This window comes from Monodelphis domestica, chromosome 5 (assembly GCF_027887165.1).
Source record: "Monodelphis domestica isolate mMonDom1 chromosome 5, mMonDom1.pri, whole genome shotgun sequence".
In the NCBI taxonomy this organism is placed as follows: domain Eukaryota; kingdom Metazoa; phylum Chordata; class Mammalia; order Didelphimorphia; family Didelphidae; genus Monodelphis; species Monodelphis domestica.
Window position 1 is genome coordinate 65,797,193 of NC_077231.1, and position 25,238 is coordinate 65,822,430.

The following is a 25,238-nucleotide window of genomic DNA, read 5'->3' on the forward strand; positions in this document are numbered from 1 at the left end:
TCTATGAACCCTTTCTATTTCTACTTTGCCCCCTTGGTCCAGAACATGTGGGCAATTTTCTTCTATAATCTCCTGTAGTATAGCATCAAAGTTTTTGTTTATCTCTGGAATTTCGGGAAGACCAATAATTCTCATGTTGTCTCTTCTTCCTCTGTTTTCCAGGTCTGTGACCTTTTCAGTGAGATATTTTGTGTTTTCTTCTAATTCATTAATTTTTTGGCTTTGCTTTATCAATTCTTGCTGTTTTGCATGCTCACTGTCTTCCAGTTGCTTAATTCTGGTCGTTAGGGATTGGTTTTGCTTTTTAGCTTTGTCTGCCCTTCTATTTCATGCTTCCAGCTCTTTCTCCAATTGTGAAGTCTTGTCTATCAGACTGCTGATCTCTTTCTCCCATTTTTCTTTCCAGAAGGTTTCCATCTTTTGGGCAAGCTCCAATTTGAGTTCTTCCAGAGCTTGTGGATAATTTCCATTTTGTGAGGCATGTTTTGATTTTGTTTGGGTTTCATCCTCTTTTTCTTCTTTTCCTTGGGTACTTCCGCCAGAAAAGATTTCAATAGTCACCTTTTTCCCTTTCTTCCTGGAGGCTTGATTTTGGGCCATGTGAGCCATCCCTTTGGTGGTTTTATTTCCCTTTCCTTTTTGGTCTGGGGTCTAGTTGATATGGGCGGGTTTTCTGTGAATTTAGGTTGGCTCAGACTAGTCCTTCCCAGCCTCCGAGGTTCCTTAGAGCACAGGCCCCTTTTCTCAGCGTAGGCTCTTAGCCCGGCCACCCCTTTGCTCAACACAGCCTCTTGGCATGGCTTTGCTCAGTGCAGCCTCTCAGCGTGGCTACCCCTTTGCTCAGTGCAGGATTTTCCCGTGAAACCTCCCTGAGAGGTTGTTTCCTTGCAGTCTTTAGATCCCAAGGACCCTGGTGTGCCCCCCCCCCAGACAGAGACACTCACTCACTTTCTGTCCCAGTGAGCGCTCTGATACCTTACTCTGGTTTGGTGGGGGGCTGGGGAGGGAGGGGCTGCTCAGTTCACGGTTTTTGTGCAAGTTTTTCCTCCTCCTTATAGTGTGGAAATGTTCAAGCCCCACGTACCTTCGTTTCTGTGGGGTACTGGAGAGTCCCTCTGTTCTTCCAAAGGTGATTTTTATGCTCTTTTGAGGTAGTCTATTTCGTTCGGTGCTGGGGAGAGGAAGCGATTTGAGTCTAGATTGCAGCCATGTTAACCCGGAAGTCCTCTGGAAGGTTTTGAATGATTGCATCAAGTGCTTAAATAATAGTGTACTCATTTTGATCTATAAGCACACAAAAGGTTCAACAAATAATCTGCACAGGAAAGGGTAATGGGTTAAAAATTAAGTGGATATCAATGTGCTTCTATTCTCATAGTCTCTTCAATATTTGGTGAGAGTTAAAATGTTAAAGTTGTTTAAGTTTGCATTTTTGTTATTGTTTATCCTATGACATAAAATTAGATAAGTAAACCATTGATTTAGACATAATTACCTATGTCTTGGAAGGTCACAGGATGAATGAATGATAATATTAGCCCAAGACTGTAAATGTAGAAAAAACTGGGATATTTTTTATTTGAGAAATTGTGTAGCATTTGTGTTTTTTTTTTAAATTAATGTGTTATTCTATTTTTTTAATATCCCTACCTTCCTTCTTGGAATCAATACTGTGTATTGGTTCCAAGGCAGAAGAGTGATAAGGGCTAGGCAATGGGGGTTAAGTGACTTGCCCAGGGTCACACAGCTGGGAAGTGTCTGAGGCCAGATTTGAACCTAGGGACTCATTTCTGGGCCTGGTTCTCAATCCACTGAGCCACCCAGCTGCCCCCTGTTGTTCTATTTTCTGGATGTATTGCCCCACCTACTGAATACTCACTAAAAAGAAAAACTTTAAAACAATACCATATGGAAAAAAAAACAACTACATCTGACAACACACACAACATTCTTCATTCATAATCTTCCAACACTTCAAAAAAAGTAGAACTGTGCATTTCCATATCTCTGCCTCCCATTCAAGGTGATTAGATGGTATAGTGGATAAAGAATTGGACCTGAAATCAGAAAAAAATTTGAGTCTAAGTCCCACCTCAGATACTTATTATTTGCATGACTCTGGGTAATTCAATTAATTTATGTTTTCTTTAGTTTCTTAAGCCCATAAAATAGGGATATTAATAGCTCCCTACCTCTTAGGCTTTCTTTAAGAATAAAATGAGATAATATTTTTAAAGAACTTCACAAACCTATATAAATTCATCAAATAAGTGTAGACCATCATCATCATCATCATCATCATTATTAGTCATCACACTTGTAAAACTTTCAGTTTCATATTAATATTCTTTTCATGTATATTATAGATACTACACATAATGTTCTTTTGGTTTTCCTTATTTCACTCTTTATAATTTGAATGGATGTATGGATTCATAGACGGATGAATGGATGGATGAACAGAAGGATATATGCACAAAAAAGCACTTGGAACATTATGCTAAGTGCTAAAATTATAATAAGAGAGGGGACAGTTATTGCTCTAAAGGAACTTACATTTTCATATAGGAAAATAACACTTATTAGGGAGGGAATTTTCAAAGAAGATTTCATAGAGAGATGGTGAATTGATCTATAGGGCAGTCAATTAACATGCCCTTTACAGAATTAATGATAGCATTAATGTGATTCCTATGTTCAGAACAAGAAGTGGATGGAAGAATTAAAAGTAGATGCATACAGGAAAAGGCAGATGGCAGATGGCTACAGTGGATGGCAGTTTGGGGATATGAAGCATGGTCTGGTCTAGAGTCAGCCAAATATAATAGACCAAGCATTTTTATAGTCATTTAGTTTCAAATTGAGACAGAACAGCCCCAGATGAGAATTCAAAAGTGAGGTTGATTAATTCTGTCATTGAATGAAGACAAGATTTCTGGGAGGCTCTCTTTAGAAGGGTCTAGTTTTGACGAGAAGTTGTCTAAGTAATACGCCATATTAGTGAATACATCTTATCCAGTTTTTCATACATTAAACATATTTTCTATTATATTCACAAACCACAATTTGTTTAACCATCCCTCAACTAATGAACACCCACTTCATTTCAGGTTTTTTCCACCCAAAAATGTGTTGCTCCTAATATTCTAGCAAATTCTATTCTCTCACTTCCTTGGCACATATACCTAAAAGTGAAATCTCTCAATCAAAAGCTTTAAGTAGTTCTACTACTTTTCTCACATAATTCCAAATTGTTATCCAGAATGAAGTGGACCAATATAAAACTTCATCAGCAATATTTGCTGTTTTTTTTTTCTACTTCGTCTCTCTAAAGCTATTAACATTTCTTTTTTATTGAAATCAATAAATTATTCAATAATTGAAGTCTGAGTTTCTTGATTTAGATTTTTATTATTTTTATTTATTATTCAATACTTCAAGATTTGGAGGAAACTATTCAGATTTTTCAGAATCAATTTTGAGATATAGCTTATAATCTTAAATATTTGTTTTGGTCTTTTATATAGTTTGATTTTAGTCTTTTTCTTGGAGATATTGGTTGTAAAGACTTTCCTGTTTGAATAGAGTATCACATCATTGTGAATATAGATCAATTAAAGTATAGAAAAATTATATTATCCTAGTATTGCTCTATGACTGAGAAACATGGAACTCTTTAGGTCTCTGAAGACCTAAAGTTGTGGGTTTCACAAAGGGAAATGAAGTGATGCAGAGAAGTGACAAGTAGGCTACACATATAGCTCCAAGATGACTTGGGCATAAGATGTAGTAAATATATATTATCTAGAAAAAAAATCATTCGGAAAAGTGGCAGACCAGTCAGGAGCCTCTTGACTACTGTTAATATCACCCTTCACATCCTCCTTCCCATTATCTAAGTAAGAGCAATTGAAGATGGAAAATACAGAAATTAAATTTCAAAGACCATCTTTACCCTAGAAATCTGCTACTACTGTCAGCCCTTCTAACTGTATAAGTGGAAATTTTGTATCCCTTGGACTTTATCTCCTAGAATTCTCCCCTTTAAAATCTACATAACCTACATGCTAATAAATTGTGATGGTTCTATCTACAAGTCACATTCTGCAATGGTCTGTTTCATTTCAGAAGCTACACAGGTGACATTACTGTTGACCCTCTTATCCTGTGTTTATTTTAATGAAAACAAATCTGGAAAATTCAGACTTATATCCCCTTATTTTCTTGTGCTTTGTTTGTTTGTCACACAACCCATACCTCCAAAGTCTAAACTTGCTGCTTTTATTCCTGAATTGTGTGGAAAATTTCTTTGTTAAATTTTTGTGGTAGGTATGCTTTGTGTGGGCATGCTAAACAGAAAAAAATAGTAAATTAATTTCTTCCACTTAATTCTAACTATATCAGCATCAAGACCAACAATGACAGCAACAACAATCTACATTTGTGTTGTCTAGGAAAAGGCTGCTTGCGTTCCCACTGTGTTCTCATTTGATCACTATGGCACCTCCGTGGCATGGGCATAGCAGATTCTACATTTCCCACTTTACAGATGAAATCACTAAGGCTGAAAGATGCTGCTCTTCACGGTAAGTCTTTTGCGTTGGGTCTCACAATGATTGATTCCAGACAACAAGGGCATCTGTTGAATCTTGGACTTTTTGCAGCTCAGAACTCCTAAGTTCAATGATTCCATTCCTTTTCCAGCAGCAAGATATACAAGATTGTATCATGTAGCAATGGAAAATAAAGGGTGCCAGGAACGATGGACAGGGGTTTAAGATCAGAATCTTCCTGAGCCTGGTTGGGTCAGGATTCTTAGGGACAGTGATTAACTGGACCAGAGAGAGGAAGGAGACAGGTGTATGTGTGAATCATCTTGAAACCATCCATCAAGATATTGGCTTTTAAATATCTATTGACTGTGGTGTGGATTCATTCTTCAGTCTTCTGCTGGACAGTGATTGAAGAGTGGAATATCTACTTGGAAGAGACCATCAGTGGCCATCACACCTGGGATTCCTGTTTCTGACTCACCAAGGACTGTTTGTGAGATACTGATCCCCTGTTGGACTTGCCTTTAGATAACTTAGGTTTTAGTCTACTGTAAGTCAGGTATTGTTTATTTAGTGAGTAAAAGAATTCAGATTTTACCCTTTCCTTTTTCCCTTTCCTTCATCCCTTCTATGTTAAATAAAATCAATATTTATATGTCTTTTCCTCTGTATTACTTTCCTTCCCCCTATCCAAACTATATATACTTTTAATAGACATCTTGCCCAGTTGTCATTCATTTCCCCTTTTACATGGTCATAGTATTAACCTTATTCTTTTGCCGCCCTTTTCCCTCTTTGCTTTATATTGGAAAGATCTTTCCAACTGTCTTACCATTCTTCTACTTCAATCAATCATTCAAAATCAACAAGCATTTATTACTCATCTACCAATTGCCATGTACTTTGTAGAACTGAAAATGTGAGAAGCTCTGTCTACCAGACATTGCAAAAATGGTGGTACATGAATGGTCAGGAAAAGGTCTTTTGGTCTAAATAGAGAGAGCAGTTGTTTATCATTACTTTAACATCCCTAGTAAGGATGTTGCTTTGTTTATTGTTTCCAAGACTAGCAATGATCTGGGTAGGGGGGGGGTTACTCTTTGAAGTGGTAAAGAAGCTCTTGGCCCAAGTGTGCCATTGTTGATCTACTACATTGCAAAATTGAAATGACACAATTTTGTATAATTTGTTATCCTAATATAATTATTTTAATTTATTGTACCCTCAAGCTCAAGAATTTAGGCACAACAAATGAAGTGACTTCAGTAAGAAAGAAGTACCCAGAAATATTAGTGAAATTAAAAAAAAAAAACTTACCTGAATTCCACTGAATACTCTTATGTGAAAACTTCCTATTTCCTGTCTTGTAAAGAAGAAATGGATTCCCTGGTGGCCTTTTTGGCATGTGATGGCCTAATTCCAGAAGACAAAAGTCTGCGATCCTCCATGATATTCAAACTATTAAACAACAATAAGAGTATTTCATTTTATTTTTTAGAATTTTATATTGTTAATGAGGGGACATGAAATATAAACATAGAAGCTGAGAATTTTGTTTGCCTTACCAGCTTTTTATGTCAAATGTTGATCTAAAATGGAGTGAAAAGCATATTTCTGAAAAAGACATTTTCAATAGAAGAGAAGTAAAAAGTTCAGGGCCTCACGAAAATGTATTTTTTTTGCTTCCCATATAGTGTTCTGCTGGTGAAATAACCAGCAGAAATAATGAATATCAAAGCCACAGATAATGATGCCTATTTAATTTTCAGAACCACCAACATTTCAATTTTTCTTTTTTTCCTGAGGAGCTAAAATAATATATTAGATCTTTGTCTCAGTCTCAGGGATAAGATGTATTTTCTATGAAGTTTAAAATTCTGTTTCCAAAGTCCCATATGTAAATGTGTGTGCTGCAGAAATGGCAACCTGCAATATTTTCTGTGGTTTACAGTGAATCAAAGCCAACCATATGACTCACATCCATTTCTGGGTATGCAACCTCTGCAAAGATTTGCTATTGGATCTAATATCCTCTGTCAAAATAGAAAAATTTAAAAAAGTTTCTCTATCACTGAAGATCCAGACTTTTTAACAGAAAAGCAAATTTATTTTAGAAATCAAGAAAGCTTAACTTTCCAGCTATCTTAATCCCAATTCACAATAGGATGCTAGAGAAGATATGCTCATTGTTTGAATCTATTTTCATAATTAAAAATCATTAGCTGAACTAAAATGCAACAAAGTATTAAAGTGGTTTAAAAATCAATTAAATATTTCTGTGGACATATTTCATTTCTGCTCCAATTTTTACAAGATATAATCTAAAATCTAAATGTTTTTCAACTACAGGCAAAAACATATGAACTCTATGTGATAATTTCACATTTGTTTAACTGAGCTATATATTTTTTCAAAATATTTTCAGTTACCTTTGCAGATTCTGAGATATGATTGATATCATGGGCTTACAGTTCTGATATTTCCTGTGTGACTTTGTATTTTTTGTCTCTCTTATTAGAATGTAAATTCTCTGAAAGAGGGGATTGGCTCATTCTTTACACCTATCTCCCCAGCCTAACAGAGTTCCTGGCAAATACTTTTTGACTGTTTGGTTAATGGGATGGATAGACAAGATGAACTGCAAGGTCTATTCTTCCTTTGAATCTATGAATCAAAATAACTACTTCCTGTGTGACATTGGACAAGTCATGAAAATATTAAAGCTTCAGTATCATCATCTGGAAAATGAGGGGTTAGACTGGATGATCTCTAAGGTCCCTTTTAACTCTGAATTTATGATCCTATAATCCCATAAGCTTCATTGTATTCCTGTATGGAAACTACACAAACTGAAATACAAAGTATATAAGGAGAACCCAAAAATAATATTTGTCATCTATAGACTCTAAATGATCATGCTAGTGCAAATATCAATAATAGTTAGAAATAGTTCTAGATCAATGACACATGTAAAACCAAGTGGAATTGTGCATCAGCTATGAGAGGGAGGTAGAGGTAGGGGAGAGAAAGAGCAGAAATCTTGTAACCATGGAAAAATATTTTAAATTAATTAATTAAATAAAATTTCCCAAAACTTAAAAAAAAGAAAAAACAATAATATTTGTCATCATGGAGGCAGACTTAGAATGCTTGTCTATAGATTCTTGGTCTTTAATACTGTGTGTACATATCTGTGTGTGTGTGTAATTTTTTGTTTGTTTATTTTGTTCTGGAAATGTAATTTCATTTTTGTGGGAGACTCAAGGTTGAAAATTTTCTTAACTCATGGAGTCAGACAACTCATCTGTAATTGATGGTCTTAGAAGTCCAGGCAATTGTTTTTTCTTAGTAGATATTTCACTTTTTTCTATATTTTCAGTCTTTCAGCTTTGTTTTATTGGTTCTTGATGCCTCATACAGACATTAGCTTCCATTTGACCAATTCTAATTTTTTTAAGAAATTATTTTCTTAATGAAGTTTTGTAGCTGTTTTGCCATTTGCCCCAATTCTGATTTTTATATTTTCTTCAGTATAATTTGTGGCCTCTTTTACAAAGCTATCCAATTCTCTTTTCATTATCTTCCTGTATAGCTGTCATTTTCTCTCCCCTTTTTCCTTCTGCTGTTCTTAATTGGTTTTCAATTATCCCTTCCCTTCCTAATCTCTTTCTTTAGCTCTTCTAGGAATTTCTTTTGGTTTGTGTACAATCTAAAATTTTATTTGAGACTTTACTTGTAGATGTTTTCAAGTCACTATCTTCTAAGTCTATCTTGAACTTTCCTGTCACCATAGAAAATGTTGTGGTCAGACGGTTCTTTTTGTTGTTTGCTCATTTTCCCCAGACTATTTCTTGACTTTGGCACTACATACCTCTGAGAATGATGGCTAGCTTGAGTTTCTGTAGATCAGTGTGGGTACCTGTAGATTTTCAGTACTTATAAGAAGTGATCAGAAAATTCTGTTCTATTCACTGCCATTCTGATCTGAACTCTGATCTTTACCCAGGTAGATTCTCTGCTCCCTTTCAACCACAACTACTCCTCTCTGCCTTGAACTGTGTCTCAGAACTGGGGAATTAGCTATAGAACTGTAAAATGGCACCCAATCCTGTGGCCATCTGCTCCCCTTGCTCCAAACTAGTTCTCACACCAGTATATACAGACCTCTCTTTCTGCCTTCCTAACCTGCCCTGGGTTGAAAATGACTCGAAATTCTTTTTGGTAATTTTTTCTGTTCAGAATTTGATTTGGTATTTTCTGTGGTTGTTTTGTAGAAAAGGTTTAAGAGAAAGTTTGGTAACTATAACCCTTCACCCAAACTCCAAGCCCTTTCTAAATATGGAAACAATAGTTGAGGTAGGTTCCTCTTCCCTTAGGACCAAAAAATTATCAATAAATAAATAGGTAGGTGACCCAGTGGAGAAAGTACCAGAATTGTATTCAGAAAGACTTGAGTTCAAATTCATGTCCTTTATTATTTCTGTGATCCTGAGGATATCATAACCTTTATATGATTCAGTTCCCTCAACTGAAAAATGGAGACACTATTATTTGTGTGTGGTATTGTTAGGAAGGTGAAATAAGTTAACTATATGTAAAGCACTTTGCAAACTTTAAAATGCTATGGGAATACTAGCTATTATTGTGACTTTAAAAAAAATTAGTGCTAGTGAACTAAAACATTGATATTTGCCTGCTTATTAAAAAAATGACAACTCTTTCTCCTCTCACCGTTCCAAAAGTTAAAAAAAAAAGGTGGGATGATGGATAGGGTAGAGAAGTAGAGAGAAAGGAAGAAGGATAAAGAAGGCAGGGAAATACAGGTCAACAATATGAGTTAAAGAACAGATTCCTAGCCTCAAATATGTGATTCTAACATCCTCTTGGCCAGAGAGATTATGATCAAATATGACTCCTTCTTTGGTTTGACATTTTCTATTTCTTTGGGTAGAGTGTCCTATAAATAAAAACCCTTTTTTTCTCCAATATATTCTACAGTTTCCTCCATCTGTATTCCTGGCTCTCTCTCCTCTCTTTTTACAGGCTTAGCACTTTAGTCTAGCCCTCAATGTTATATTCCCAAGCTGAAAAATACTTTTTGGTCATGGTTGCTTTTTTTCCCTCTTTACTTCCAATAGTTTTGCCAGTATCTCTCTTACTCAGTCTTCTTTCTGAGAAATTTCTTCTCTACAGAGATTATTCTGCATTTCATCTAAATCTTTCCTTCTGACTATTTCTTACCTAAGAACCTATTTTTCTCTTCTCACAATTCTTCCTTCTCCCTCAAGACTCCTACTTATCAGGAGAGTCTGGTGTATCACCTAAATCTTTTCTCCTGGCTATTTCTTACTAACAGATCTATTTTCCTCTTCTCAAAATTCTTTCTTTCCTCCCAAGTCTCCTTCTACTTTTTACTTTCTCTACATGTGCCTTTTTCTCCATCCTGCTATGACTGTTCTTTTTTTTTTTTATTTTGTCTCCCTAAATTTTCCTTCATATATCCCCCAGTGGAAGCAAGGAATTCAACTAAAAAAAAAAGTTTAAAGATTTTAGTCAATAATCCTAGTATCCAAGGCACCCGTCTCTGTTTTAATGAATGTTGCCATTTTCCTGACTGTTCTAAAGAAAGCTTTCATTAAAGTTATCTTCTCACAATATTTGCCAGAATTTCCATAGTAATCTAATGCCCAGTATACAAGATTACACAGCATAAGTTAAATTCAAGACCTTTCATTGGGCATTAAAACAAGGCAGTAAAGATAACCAATAGGTTTAAAAAAAAAACCCTCTATAGGAATGTTATTTTTTCTTCCCACTTTTTGTTGTGAAATCTGTATAGATTGAGTAGGACTAGATGAAATTGTGTTAGCACAAAGTAAAAATTTCTAAATAACTAGTCAAAATATATATATTGGGGGGGGGGGGTTGTAGTGCTAATGCTTTATAAAAATTCAAGAAATTTTGGTCAGAAAACTCCTATAAATGAACCTCAAGTGTTTTTTAAAGAAGGGATGGTGACAGTGAGGCATCAATAACTTTTTTTAGCAGGAGAAAGAAAAAGTAATAATCCAGATCTGGGATTTCATTGGGATGGGTAAACTTCCAGTATGTAAGCTCCCTCTACATAAACAAAGATCCCTCATCTCTACATTAAGAGTCTTGGAGAATTATCTAAGGCATTGAAAGATCAAATTACTTGTCATTATCACACAGCTAGTATATGTCAGATGTATAATTGAAAATCTGTTACCCTAAAAAAGAACTACATTTCTCAGGAGCCCACTGACTTCCTGTCATTTCGTACTTCCTATAGATAGGGGAAAAATATTGAGTGGGCAATCCAGCTTTCTCTCTCTTTTTGGTATGATGACAACAAGCTTGGTGACAGTAAGGTGGGCATTTTGAACTGGCTGATCAGCCATGGGCACATGGTCTTTATTTTGTATCCCTTTTATTCTTTTATTTCTAATGATCAGTAATAAATCCCTTAAAACATAATGTTTTTATTACTGAGATTTAATTTTAATTTTTACACAGAGATGGAACTTGAACCCAGATCTTAATAACACTGTTTGCTATGTGACATTGCCAGTTTAAAGAATAATTCAATCAAAGAGTTGCTTATAAGTGTTACCCACATTTTTATTCCCTCCTCAGTCCCTTGCCAATGCATAGAATCAATGCTTTTGTATAGGTTGGCAAAGTAACAAGACACTGGTAAGGTCTTTAGTAGGTCATAAAAGAGTTTTTCTTGAATACTGTGCTATTCTAAATTAAGAAAATATTTTTTTGTTTTATATTTATGTGTATGCTATAAATTAGATTCTTATTGCTGATCTCACAGAACAGCCATTTATGCTGTATTCATTGCTAACCAAAACTAGAAGCAGCCATGCCAGCTGACTGTGGTAAGGAATACACGTCCAGACAAGATGAGAAACCTCAAGTAATAACCTCCATGGTTGTTTTTCCATGCTCCCATTATGTTAGAAGATTATCCAGCCCCTCTGACTAATTAATTCCATCTCTAGTTATTTTAGTCTCTTCTGTTTGTGATATTAAACCCTGGGAAATAAGACTCCTAGTGTTATATATATAAAGCTTTCCTGGAATCTTTAGAAGAATCTTGGAAAAGCATATCTGAGATAAGAATATTAAATAAATTGTGAAAATTAGTTATTGATAATAATTAGTGAAGTAAAACAACTTTGGTTCCTGATTTCTAGCTTGAAAAGCTATATAAGGCTTGTTTTTTTCTTTTCATAAAATTATAACATCAGAAGTTTATTTTGGTTAAATTCTCATATTTAGAAATTTAGGATATTTTTCTGGATACTATTAATAAGTCTAAATGCCATTTGTTGGAGCTGACCCTGCTCTCTCCTATTCTCTCAATTCTCCCATATGTGGGTTTTTTAATTAATATATAACTAAAGTATTATATTTTATAAAGTTTATTACTAACAACTAGAGTAAAAGCTCCCTAAACCACCCAGTCCACTCTGGAAAGAAGAGGGAGAAGCTACAGAACTTATAAAACAATGACATGACCACGCAAATGTGTACAAAAGGAAAAGCATTCTGGGTAATATAGTTTTAGGGGTTCAGGATTTTCTAACTATACACCTACTCCTATAGGTACCCACAAACATAGACATGATTTCTAGATTTAAGTAATACCATAGTATAAGACTGACAATTAAAGCATATGTTATCCAAAAAAATGAACACGATTGAGTGGCTGTAGATAATAGAAGCTCACATTTCAATATGACTACAAAAAACTTGATAGACTATTGCAGTGGAAAGAAGGAATACTGTAGTCACAGGACATGAGTTGAGACCTTATCTTTACCTATTTAAATTTCTAACTCACTTCCTACCTATGTGACTTTGAGTAGGTTACTTAACTTCTCTAGTTTTCAGTTTCCCCATCTGGAAAATGAGGGGATGGGTCAGAATGATCCCCTCATCCCTTTCAGTTCAATATATACTATCCTATAGTTTGATTTAATTCTCCCAGTAATTTTGAGATATAGGCAGTGCCAATGCTCTGATCCTCATTTTACAGATAAGGAAACTAGAACTCAGAGAAAATGTGACTTGTTTAAGACCACAGAGTTGAAATGGCAGAACTGCAACTAAATTGCAGGCTTGTTTGTTTTGTTTTGTTTTGTTTTTTTAATTCCTAATCTAGTAGTCTTTTTAACAGGTCCCTTCTTCCATGCCTTTGCCTTCAATGTTCAAAGATTTGCAAATGTGATTTTTTTTATTAATATCATTCCAAGAATTTGAATCAGTCTTATCCAATTTAAGAATTCCTTTATTCCCCTTTTGTTCCCTTTATCTTGATTTGTCTGCCTTTTCTTTCAAATTCTGTTATCATCTTTAAATTTATCTTTTAAATTTTTTTCTTTCTTACACTTTTTCTCCTTTCATACCCTTCATGAAAAGCTATGATGATGCTGTTACTTCCACAGTTCTCCTCCTCCTCCTTTCCTATAATCATTTGTTCTATTATTCATTCTCCAAAATGCCAGGGGAGAAGGAACAACCTAGAAGGTAAGGGAGCCAAGGAGGCCAACAGGAAATGTAAGAAACAATTTCAACCTAAGAGTTGAAGATAAAAGTAAATGTTTGCTATTTCCAGATAACATCATCTTAGAATTTAAAGTTATCTTAGAATTCATGTAAGTCAATAAAGAAGAATCTATCTATAACATTCCAAACTTTCATCCAGTCTCTGCTTGAAGACCATTAGTAATGGGAGTTCTTCTGAGGCAAGCACATTCAACTTTGGGTTAGCTCTGACTCTCTGGAAGTTCACACACACACACACACATACACCTTATTTGGACCACAGTCTGACTACAAATTCCACACATTTTTTGTAATTATGCTACCAGGAGGTGAGCAAAAAAAATTAATCTTTACTTAATAAAAAAAAGTTGAATCTTTCTGCAACTTGACAGATTTTCATGTACTTGAATCTCTGTCATGACTACTCTTGTCTGAATTCCTCCTGTTCCTTTGAACTCCCTTCCCTTTCATCTCCCTACAAAAATAAAAATTAAATATGACTGAAATTTGGGGACAGAATTGAAAGTGTCACAAAATGATTATATTCACCAAGCTGGTCTCATGAGCACAATGTTATAGTCTGAGGATACCTTAGAGGTCATCTATTTCAACTCTTTGGCTTTTTAAAAACAGAGAAATTAAGGCTTATCTAATATCTCAAAATTAATTAGGAACATATGGAGGGCCAGATTTGAATCCAGGACCTCCTGTCTCTAGGCCTGACTCTTAATCCATTGAACTACCTGGAGCCAATGGTTTTTTTACTATCAATTTTGTTAATCTCTCTCTTGATTTTCAGAATTTCCAATTTATTGTTTAATTAGGGATTTTTAATTTTTAGTGTAGTTTTTTTGTTGTTGTTGCATGCCCAATTCATTGACCTGCTCTTTTTCTTTTTAGTTATATAAGAATTTAGAGATATAAATTTCCCCCATATCCTGCTAAGAAAAAGATGTATTCCTTTCTATTTCCATTCAGTTTTTTTTTCCCATAAGACTATAATATCAAATGTTTCTAAAGTTTTTTTTAACCTCCTTAACTTATATCTTATTTACTTTTTGGTTAGATTTATCTATTTCTGAGAGGGGAGGTTTGATACCCCACTAGTAGCATTTTTCTACCTATTTCCTCCTGTAACTCTTATAAATTCTCCTTTAGGAATGTGGAAGCTCTCCAGAGCTAAGATGGCAGAGTTTCAAGCAGGACAGTTTGAAACCACCATGAGAATCCTTTCCAATCGGTCTTAAAATAATTCCTCAAAATGAATACAAGAGTGAAAGAACCACTAAGGAGAAGCAACTTTCAAGAAGAGCACAAAACTTGAAAGGTAGGCAGAGAACATCTGGGGTACTGAGCTAAGAGGGCACCATACCCGGCAGAAGATTACAACAAGGAGGAAGGAGCAAGACCCCCTCTACCCCACACCTACTGATCCAAGTTATGAACCTGAGTCCAAGTCAACATCTAGACTCTGAGACAAAGCCTGGGCAAATAGCAGTCCAAGCCAATGCATACCCCTTAAAGTTCCAAGCAAACCTGCAGTGCGGTCCGGAATTCCGGCCCAGGGCAATCTGTGCTGTGAAACCTGATCTGTGTGGGCCCAAAGCAAGGCCAGGAATCTCACCCCAGACTAGTGGTGAGGACATAGACCCTAAGATTTGCCCCCTGATCCCCTTGACAAAAGCTTAAGGCAGAGTCCTAGAGCAGGACAGTCTGATGTGTACTCTATGCTTGACCTGATCAAGCCCAGAGTGAGACAAAAAGCCTGTACCCAAGCCTGATGCTAGAATTTGAGCTATCAGCACCATCAGGAGATATTTGAAACAGCAGTGGGAGATAGCTCTCAGAACTTCCAGCCCATAGGCTATCATACCATCTTAGAAGAACTGAAACTTGCAGAAACCCAGAAAGAAGACTAAGGGTAGCTTCAAGAAATGAATGACGTTTAAGAGGGTATCTTAACCTCCCTGAGAACAAAGTCTACCTTTTAAAAGACTGGGGAAATGAGCAAACATCAAAAAAACAAACAAACAAAAAAACCCAAAGACCTAACCATAAACAAAGTTTATGGGGACAAAGAAATGTGGAAGCGATGCCATTTGGTGTATATATATATATATATTTAGTATTGAACTTGTTTCATAGACTATAATGCCTTTTATCAAGATGTTAATTCCTGACTTATTTTCTTTTAGTAGATTGATTTTTACTTTTGCTTTGTCTGAAATCATGAATTATCTCCACACTTTTTTTTGAGGCATAGTCAGTTACATTTACTCTATGTGTCACCCTGATTTAAATATTTCTTGAAAGAAGCATATTGTGGAATTCTGGTTTTAATTTATTCTGCTATCTCTTCCATTTATGGATGAGTTCATCCCATTTACATTCAGAGTTATGATACTACTTGTGAGTTATCCTCTATTGTTTTTCCACATCCCCCCACCTTTTCTCTCTTCCTTAATATCTTCCCTCTATTGTAAATAAACTAAAATAAATTTCGTTTACTTTAGTAATTCATTTTGGGATTTAGAAATTAAATCCCTGCCGACCACATATATAAATATTCAGAGTCCAACCACAAATAATTTAATAATTTAACAAATTATTAATCTGAAATGCCCTCAATCTTAACTTTCCTAAACTTTTTTTTTTTTACTGTGACTCTCCCTAAGTCAGCTTTTAATAGCTTATTTTGATCAGCTATAGAGGTGAGTCCAAATTTGTTTCTTTTTTTCTTTCCTCTCTCCTTAAATTAGATAGAACACAGCTTTTTTAAATCTTAGCAATAAGGCCCTAAGGTCCTAGCTGGGAGAGCTGTTTCTAAATCTCCTTTGCCTTAGGGAACAAACAACCGGATTAGCTGATCCTCACTGACAATACTGACTGGAGTGTTCTTAAATAGTTGTGAGAAAAACCTAGAGAAAGGAGCCCTGCTAGAGAGAGTGTTTGTAATAAAATCCCAGAATAGGAGTGACTTATCACTCCATACCTCCTCATTATCAGAATCTCTGTCCCACCCTGCTCTAGACAATATAAATCCTAGTTCATAAATCATCCCCTCCCATATTCAACTTACTCCTTCCACTACTATCTGACCCACTCCTCCTCCCACCCATGCTGACTGCCCCACCCCCTCCACCCTAACATCACACTCTGCCCATTCCTCCTGCCTCACCCCCTCTGCATCCTTTCCCCCAGCTACTGCCCCTTCTTCCTCTGCCCCTCCTTTCCACCCTGCCCAATTCATTTCCCATACTGCTCCTACCTCTCATCCTTATGGAACTATGGGACAACAACCCCTCCCCCTCAGCTTGCCCACCCCTTCCTCTTCTCATACCTACCCCATTGAGAATGGAGCAAGAAGCCTAGAGACTATAATGACTATAGGAATCAAAATTATACATCTCTTGAGTATTAAAATTACTTATCAATTTTTCTTTTCAGCTCTGATTTTTTTAAATCAGGAAATTCTGAAATTCCTTTATTTTATTGTACATCATTTGCCCATCCTAGAGGATTGGGCTTAGTTTTTTTCTGGGCATGTAATTATTGGTTTAGTTCTAGATTCTTTGTCTTCTGAAATATCATATTCCATGCCTTCTGGTCCTTTAATGAAGAAGCTGTGTAATCCTGACTATGGCTCTATGATATTTGAATTATTAGCTTCTGGATGCTTGTAAGTACTTTTTCCTTGGCTTGGGAATTATGAAATTTGGATATAATAGTCCTAGGATATTTTATTTGGGGTCTCTTTCAGGAGTGTAAAATTAAAATTTAGGGGAGACTGAGGCAGGTAGAAATTAGTTTCTCTCTGCAAGGAGTATTATATTTTTAGAGGTTTATTGAAGATTAAGGATTAAAGAAAAGACAGGATAAGAAACATGTGCCTAGGCCAGAGTAGCCTAGACAAGATAATCTCACATCATGGAAGAGACACCTCTGCTCCAAAATGGAAGTCCAAAAAGAGACCACAAAAGCCTTTGCAATCAGCTTAAATCCTTCCTCGATCTCAGCCCACCTCAGAATTGTGTGAGATTACAAAGCATTTTGGGAAAGTGGAGCAAGGGCTTGTGGGGATTGAAGTCCAGAGTTCGAGTCTATTTTTTACAGGAGGTGATTGATGGATTCTCTCAGTTTCTATTTTCCTCTCATATTCAAGTATATCCCAGCAGTTTTCCCTGATGATTTCTTATAATATGGTGTCCAAGCTCTTTCTAAATTTATTATTATTATTGTGGCTTTCTGGCATTCTTGTGATTCTTAGATTATTCCTTCTGAATCTATTTCCCAGGGCAGCTCCCACCACCACGAAAAAGGTACTTTAGATTTTCTTCTATTTTTTTCGTTTTTTTGATTTTATCTTATCATTTCCTGGTGTCTTGTGTATTCATTAGCTTCTATCTTCTCAATTTGAATTTTAGAAAGTTATTTTTTTCTTTTAGTTTTGTTTCCTTTTCCATTTGGCCAGTCTTACTCTTAAAAGAGTTGTTTTATTCAATGATTTTTTTCCCTTCCATTTCCATTTGTTCTAATGTATTTCTTAGGAAGTCATTTTCTTCATTGTGTTTTTGTGCCTCCACTTACATTTGATCTATTCTAGTTTTTAGAGAGTTGGTTCCTTCAGTGAATTTTTCACTAACCTTTGAGTTTTCTTAGTCAATTCTCTTGTTTGATTTTTTTAAGCTTCTTTTTTCAAGTTATCCCAGGGGTTCTTTGGGGGACTGATATCCTTTCATACTTTCCTTTTTGGCTTCACATATTTTATTTTTGGCATTGTTTCCTCTTCTGAGACACTAAAGTAACGTTCTAAGGTTAGGGTTTTTCTTTCTTTCTTCTCACTTTTTCTAGTTATTTTCCCCATTATTTTATCCATATATTGAGGTTCTTCTCTTACTTTTTGCATAGAGGGAGCATTGTTTCAAGATTCCAGAGTACTATTCTCTGGTATTTGGGGTAGGTCCAGATGCCTTTGTTTCCCATGGTCTGTCAGCTGAGGAGGTGGCCCTACTGGATTGCTCTGGGGAGGCATCCAGTTGTTTTATAAAACTAGATTCAGATCCCTTTGTTACCATTTCTACAAAATACTGGACTGGTCCCTGATACTCTGTTGCTTCCCTGCCTCTGCTAAATAGCCTGGGCTGGATCCCCTTGTCTGGGATCTGCTGCCTCAGGCACTCTGCAGCTTTACTGCCTCAAGCCACATGTAAGTGCATTAGTTTAGTCTTCTGTATGTTTTGCCTAAGCTATCTGTATAGAGTGGCCAGTTTCCCATTTTGCTGCCTTGAAGCCTCAAGTACTCTGTTGCTATATAGGAGTGTGTAGATGTCTGCCCTCATTGCTTTTGCTGTCTTGCCAAGTGGCTCCCTTTTCTAAATTCTATACATGTATTGACTGGCTTGGGCTGAATTTGTTCCCATTCTGCAGGTTTGTTGCCTCTGGTAGATTAGTATTGTGTTGGAACAGTCTGGGTTCAATAAAATGGAGGAAGAACAGATTAAAGAAGTAGACATGCAAATAAAAAAGCTAGAAAAAATAAATTAAAAATCCCCAATTAATAGCATATTAGAAATACTGCAAACCAAAGGTGAAATTAACAAAATTAAAAATGAGAAAAGAACTGAACTAATACATGAAGTTAGAATATGGTTTTATTAAAAAAAAACTAATAATATAGATAAAAACCCAATAATATAGGCAAATCATTGGTTAATTTTACTTTAAAAAGGAAAAACCTAAATTAACAATATGAAAAATGAAAAGTGTGAATTCACAATCAATGAAGAGGAAGTTAAAGTAATTATTGGGAATTATTTTATCTAATTATATGCCAAAAAATCTGACAATCTGTTAGATGGATGATTGTTTAAAAAAAAAAAGTATTGCCTAGATTAATAGAAGAGGAAATAGAATACTTAAACAATCCCATCTCAGAGAAAGAGATTGAAAAAACTGAACTTCCTAAGAAAAAGTCCCAAGGGCCAGATGAATTAAAAAATGAATTCTACCCAGCATTTAAAGAACAATTAATCCCAATACATACAAACTACCAGGGAAAAGTAGCTGAAGAAGGCATTCTACCAAATTAACACAATTATGTTAAGGATACCTACCTAAACCAGGAAGATCAAAAACAGAAAAATAAAACTATAGAACAACCTTGCTAATGAATGTTGATGCAAAATTTTAAAATAAAATACTAGAAAAAAGATTACAGCAATATATCACAAAGATCATGCATTATTACGAGGCAGGATTCATACCAGGAATGCAAAGTTGGTTCATTATTAGGACCATCAACATAATTAACTCCATTAATAGCAAAATCAACAGAAATCATCTGATTATCCCAATAGATACAGAAAAAGACTTTGTCAAAACACATCAAAAAACACTAGAGAGAATGGAACTTTCCTTAAATGATAAATACCATATATCTAAAAACATTACCAAGCATTATCTATAATGGATTTAAACAAGGTAACTTCTCAAGACTAAGGATGGAGCAAGGATGTCAATTATTACTATTATTATTCAATATTATACTATAAATACTAGCTATGGCAATAAGAAAAGAAATAGAAATTAAGGAATTAGGATAGGCAATAAAGAAACAAAAGTGTTTTAGAATCATGTTCCCATAATTCTTGGGTTTATTTTGGAAGGTATACTACCAGGTATTTTATTCTGTCAATGGTTATTTTAAATGGAATATCTCTTTCTATCTCTTCTTGACAGTCTTTGTTAGTGATATGGAGAAATACCGGTGATTTATATGGGTATATATGTCCTGCTACCTTGCTAAAATTTTTGTTGTTTCAACTAATGTTTTAGTTGAATCTCTAGGATTTTTCACTGTATACAGAGGTGCCTTTATTACCTTGTTGGCCCATTTTGATTTCTTGAATTTTTTTTCCTTCCCTATTTACTATTGCTATTATTGATATAATCAATTACATTGATGTTTTTCCTTATGTTAAATCATCTCTGCATTGCTAATATAAATCTTGTTTGGTCAAAATGTAATATTTTTGTAGTCTCCTAGCTAGTATTTTATTTAGGATTTTGGAATCAATATCCATTAATTAAATTTGTCTATAATTTTCTTTCACTGTTTTTGTTCTTCCTGGTTTAGGTATCAGCCCCATATTTATTTCATAAAAGGAGTTTAGTAGATCTCTTTTGCCTATTTTTCTAAATAATTTATTGAATATTGGTAGATTTTTACTCCATCTGGTCCTGATACTTTTTTCTTAGTAAATTCAATTATAATCTGTTCAAATTCTTTTTTTTGGTAGAGTAAGTATACATAAAATGTGTATCTCTTCTGATAGTATAGGCAGTTTATATATTTGTAAATATTCTTACATTTCACATACATTGTTAAATTTGTTGGTATATAATTGGGCAAAATAATCTCTAAAATTACTTGGATATTATCTTCATTGGTAGTGTATCCACACATTTCATTTTTAATGCTCATAATTTAGGCTATTCCCCTTTTAAAAAATCATATTAAACAACCGTGAATGTTTTGTTGATTTTTTTATAAAACTAACTCCTAGTTGTTTTCATCAATTCAATGGGTTTTTTACATTCAATTTTGTTAATCTTGCCTTTAAATTTTAGGATTTCTAATTTGGTGCTTAGTTGGGATTTTAAATTTGTTCTTTTTCAGTTTTTTTTTAATTGCATTACTGATTTACTGATCTAGTTTTTTCCTAGTTTATTTATATAAGCATTTAGAGATATAAAATTTCTGCTAATTATTGCTTTTGCTGTGTCTCATGTTTGGATATGTTATTGCATTATTTTTCTCTTTAATGAAATAATTTATTGTTTATTACTTTTTTCTTTTACCCATTTATTCTTTAAGATTGTTATTTAGTCTCCAAATAATTTTTATTCAGGGTTTTCATTGTCTTTTATTAAATATAATTTTATTAACATTATGGACCAAGTAGAATGCATTTAATATTTCTGCTTTTCTGCATTAAACAAAACATTTTTGCGCCCTAATATATGGTAAATTTTTTAAAGGTACCATATATCACTGAAAAGAATATATACTCCATGTTCTCATTCAACTCTCCACATATCTATGATATTTAGCTTGCCTAAGATTCCATTTATTTCCTTATCTTCTTTCTTATTTATTTGTGTTTAGATTTATTTAGTTTTGAAAAGGGAAGACTCAAAAACCCCTTTATTATTGTTTTGTTATATATTTCTGCCTCTAATTCCTTTAGCGTTTCCTTTAAAATTTTTGATGCCATAACATTTGGTGCATAGTTAATTTTGATAATAACTTATTATGTATGGTACCTCCTAGAGGGTTCCTCTATTTCTTCATTTTTTAAAAATTTTGTTTGATTATTTCCTGTTGCCTTAAGAAGTCATTAGTTTTTCCTTGCCAATTCTAATTTTCTTTTTTAAACCCTTACCTTCTGTCTTAGAATCACTACTGTGTATTGGCTCTAAGGCAGAAGAGTGATAAGGGCTAGGCAATGGGGGTTAAATTACTTGCCCAGGTCACACAGCTAGGAAGTATCAGAGGCTAAATTTGAACCCAGGACCTCCCATATCTAGATCTGGCTCTCAATCCATTGAGCCACTCAGCTGCCCCCACCAATTCTAATTTTTAATGAGTTAGCTCTTTTTGTGAGTTTTTGGATCTTTTTTATCCAAATTCTGTGACCTTTTTCTCGATTTTCTTATATTATTTCCTGTTTTCTATTTTTTCTCATTATCTCTCATTTGGTTTTTAAAGTCTTTTTTAAGTTCTTCCAAAATCTTGCATCCATTTTGTTTTCCTTTGATGTTTTAGAAGTAGGTGTTTTGGGGGCAGCTGGGTAGCTCAGTGGATTGAGAACCAGGCCTAGAGATGGGAGGTCCTAGGTTCAAATCCAGCCTCAGCCACTTCCTAGCTGTGTGACCCTGGGCAAGTCACTTGACCCCCATTGCCTAGCCCTTACCACTCTTCTGCCTAGGAGCCAATACACAGTATTGACTCCAAGACAGAAGGTAAGGGTTTAAAAAAAAAAAAAAGAAGTAGGTGTTTTAACTTAGCTGTCATCTGAATTTGAATGCTGAGTTTCTCTATTTCCATAGTAGCTATTCATGGTTGGGTTCTCTAAAAAAATAAATTAGCAGTTAAGAGATTGAATTGTTAGCTTTATGCTGGTCAGGTTCTGCTCCCAGGGTATGTGGGATAATATCTGAGTTTTCAGGTGTTTTTTGCTATTATTTTACCCTTTCTGAGTGCCTTTGATATCCTTGTTCTTCAAATTCCTACAATCCAGGGCCAAGTGTGGTCTTTACTTAGCTAGCTCACACCAGAGTCCATGCATGACTTCTGGTGCTCCTCTCTACCCTTGAGCCCTGACCAGGACCTCTAGAAGCACATTTTTATTCCTTATGGTTTGCAGGTGATTGCAAGCATTAGTTTCCCTCTCTACATTGGAACTTCAAAGAGGGACTCTGCTTTTCTGGGAGTGACCACATTCAGTAGGATCGTCACCTCTCAGCAACCATACTCATTATAAAAATTAAATGGATATACAATAATTCTAAATACTATATTTTAAAGATGTATTAATGATTAGCAGAAGTAACAAAATAAAAAGGTAACAAAATAAAAAACCAAGAACCCATGGCTAATCTACCTGTTCAACCCCAAGCTCTTCCACTGTTGCGGACAGGAAGCAAAGCGAGTGAGACCCGGGACCCCACCCAATAATATTCCCCTGTCAGCAGTTAACAACAGGAAGTCAGTGGGCTTCTGGGAAATGTAGTTTTTAGGATAACAGATTTCCAATTACACATCATCCAGTTGTGTTTGTTTCCCATCCTCTTCTCCTGAAGCCACAGCCATAGATGGGATGGTGTCTGGTGAGCACGCCTGGGCCAGAAAGGATTCCATTAGTCAGCTGCCCAATCCTCATGCAGTGGCTGGGTAGAAATTCACTAGAGGGACCTGCCACTTACACAGTTGTCACCAAGGCTGATTGTTGATTCTGAAGCTGTTTACCCCACACAAGTAAACTCTCAAATGAACTTGCAAACAAAAGGAGGCAAGTTTTCCTTTATACAACTGCCAGCAGTGTTTACTATTTGTTGATTTGGTAATTCTGTTTCAATCAGATGAGACCTCCACCAGGACTTCAGGGACTTTCTTCCCAAATTGTTAGACTTTCACTTCTGATGCAACTATATCTGCTGCTTTAAAGTTGACTCTTGTGTTTTTTATCTGTGGGGGAATTTGGAGGGTGAGTATAACGTTAAATATACAAAATGTCCCAAATGTCTAGTGTAATTTTAAGTTACTAAATCTTTAAACTTACTACACTAAGATTTTTGGGGATACTCTTTTCGGGACAAATTCATTAGCTATATTGGTTAGTTTCACTAAAATGGCTTTTTGAGAAATTCTGCTCCTTTATAATTTTATGTTAGAGATCATTCTCTGAATAGGAGGTGGAATGAGGAATGTATTTAGAAATAAAGATGATTCTGTTTTTTAAAATATGCCTTTATTTTTTAAAAATGAAAGCACTAAATTTGGAGTCAGTGGACTTGAGTTCAAATATGGGCTTTGTTTTTTTACTAGTCGAATAAATGCTTTCATTCTTCTCTGGAACTGAGTTTCCTCATCTCTAAAACTGTATATGGAGGAATTGTTGGATTCCATCTTTAATGGTCCCTCAAACTTTAAAATCTCATTTCCCTTAACTTGTTTTTTTGTTATTGTTTTTAAACCCTTGCCTTCTGTCTTAGAAATTCTAAGACAGAAAAGTGGTAAGGGCTTGGTAATTAGAGTTAAGTGACTTGCCCAGGGTCACACAGCTAGGAAGTATCAGAGGCCAGATTTTAACCCAGGACTTCCTGTCTCCCAGCCTGTTGTTTTATCCCTTGAGCCACCTAGGTGCCTAATCCCTTTATTTGTGGTTGACCAGTCAACAGTTATTTCTTAAGTCCTTATAATGTGCACTGTCCTAGGAACTCAGAGTAGAAAGATGGCAAGTGAAAGAGTCCTGCATTCAAGACAGTGACATTCTACTTGAACAATGATGATTGAAGTAACTGTTACATAATCACAGAATACTGTAAGCATTATTTACTAATTAGATAGCTCTGTTCATTCTGTTAATAACTTTGAATGGGGAGGCAACTACATAGTGGAATGGACAGAGAGCACTGAGCCTCCATTTAGGAAGAACTGAGTTTCATATACTTAGTAGCTATGTGGCCTGGATAATCTCTATTTGCCTCCAAATTGGGTAAAATTGGGAGGGAGGGAGGAAGGAAGGAAGGAAGGAAGGAAGGAAGGAAGGAAGGAAGGAAGGAAGGAAGGAAGGAAGGAAGGAAGGAAGGAAGGAAGGAAGGAAGGAAGGAAGGAAGGAAGGAAGGAAGGAAGGAAGGAAGGAAAGGAGGGAGGGAGGGAAATAAATGGGATTGATAAAGGTAATGAATGGAAGCAAGAAGACCTTTGAAAAGGTTCTTATAAAGTACACATAAGAGGTGATGTGGATCTAAAGTTGAATGATGGCTGTGAAAAAGGAAAGGAGAAGACAGATGGGAAACAGTTTGTGAAGGAGCAGCACATTGTTCCTAATGGAGGAAATATGGTCATGTGGCATTGGTCCATTTTAATCTTCAGTTTAATGGAATCCTAGGTTTCCTTCACATACCATCTAAGGCAAAATTAATTGAAGTTCCTCTAGGATTACCATATACTGATTCTTTTTTAGTCTAAAATACATTAAGATAAAAGCATTGATTTAATATATTTTAAGTCAGTGTAGTCTTTTATATATGAAGTTGGTTATAAAAATATTCTCATTAAATACACACAAAAATGCTTACTTATACTCAGAGAAGCTGGGCTAATACCTTCTTAATGGGAAATAATTTCAAAGCAAAATTCTTAATGTGTTCATTCCATAAAGTCATTAAATGGAATCATGTGCCCTATTGGAAGCTTTGAGGGTAGTAAAAATCCTCTCTAAATGGGAATAGAAATATTAGAGGATGCACCTGAACATAAGACCTCCATTTCAAGAATAAGGCAAATTAATAGCTTAAAAAAGTCTTCCAAATCTAGTC

General features: G+C 35.1%; 1 long non-coding RNA gene across 1 annotated transcript; it reads right to left on the reverse strand.

Annotated features, from left to right (window-relative positions):
- Nucleotides 1–987: 987 nt before the first annotated feature.
- Nucleotides 988–22,835, reverse strand: LOC103094274 (uncharacterized). Its single transcript, XR_472422.2, has 3 exons — nt 22,799–22,835; nt 5,871–6,011; nt 988–2,057 (listed from the first exon to the last, which is right to left on the reverse strand). It is a non-coding gene; the product is annotated as an uncharacterized LOC103094274 (long non-coding RNA).
- Between the last annotated feature and the right edge of the window lie 2,403 nt (nt 22,836–25,238).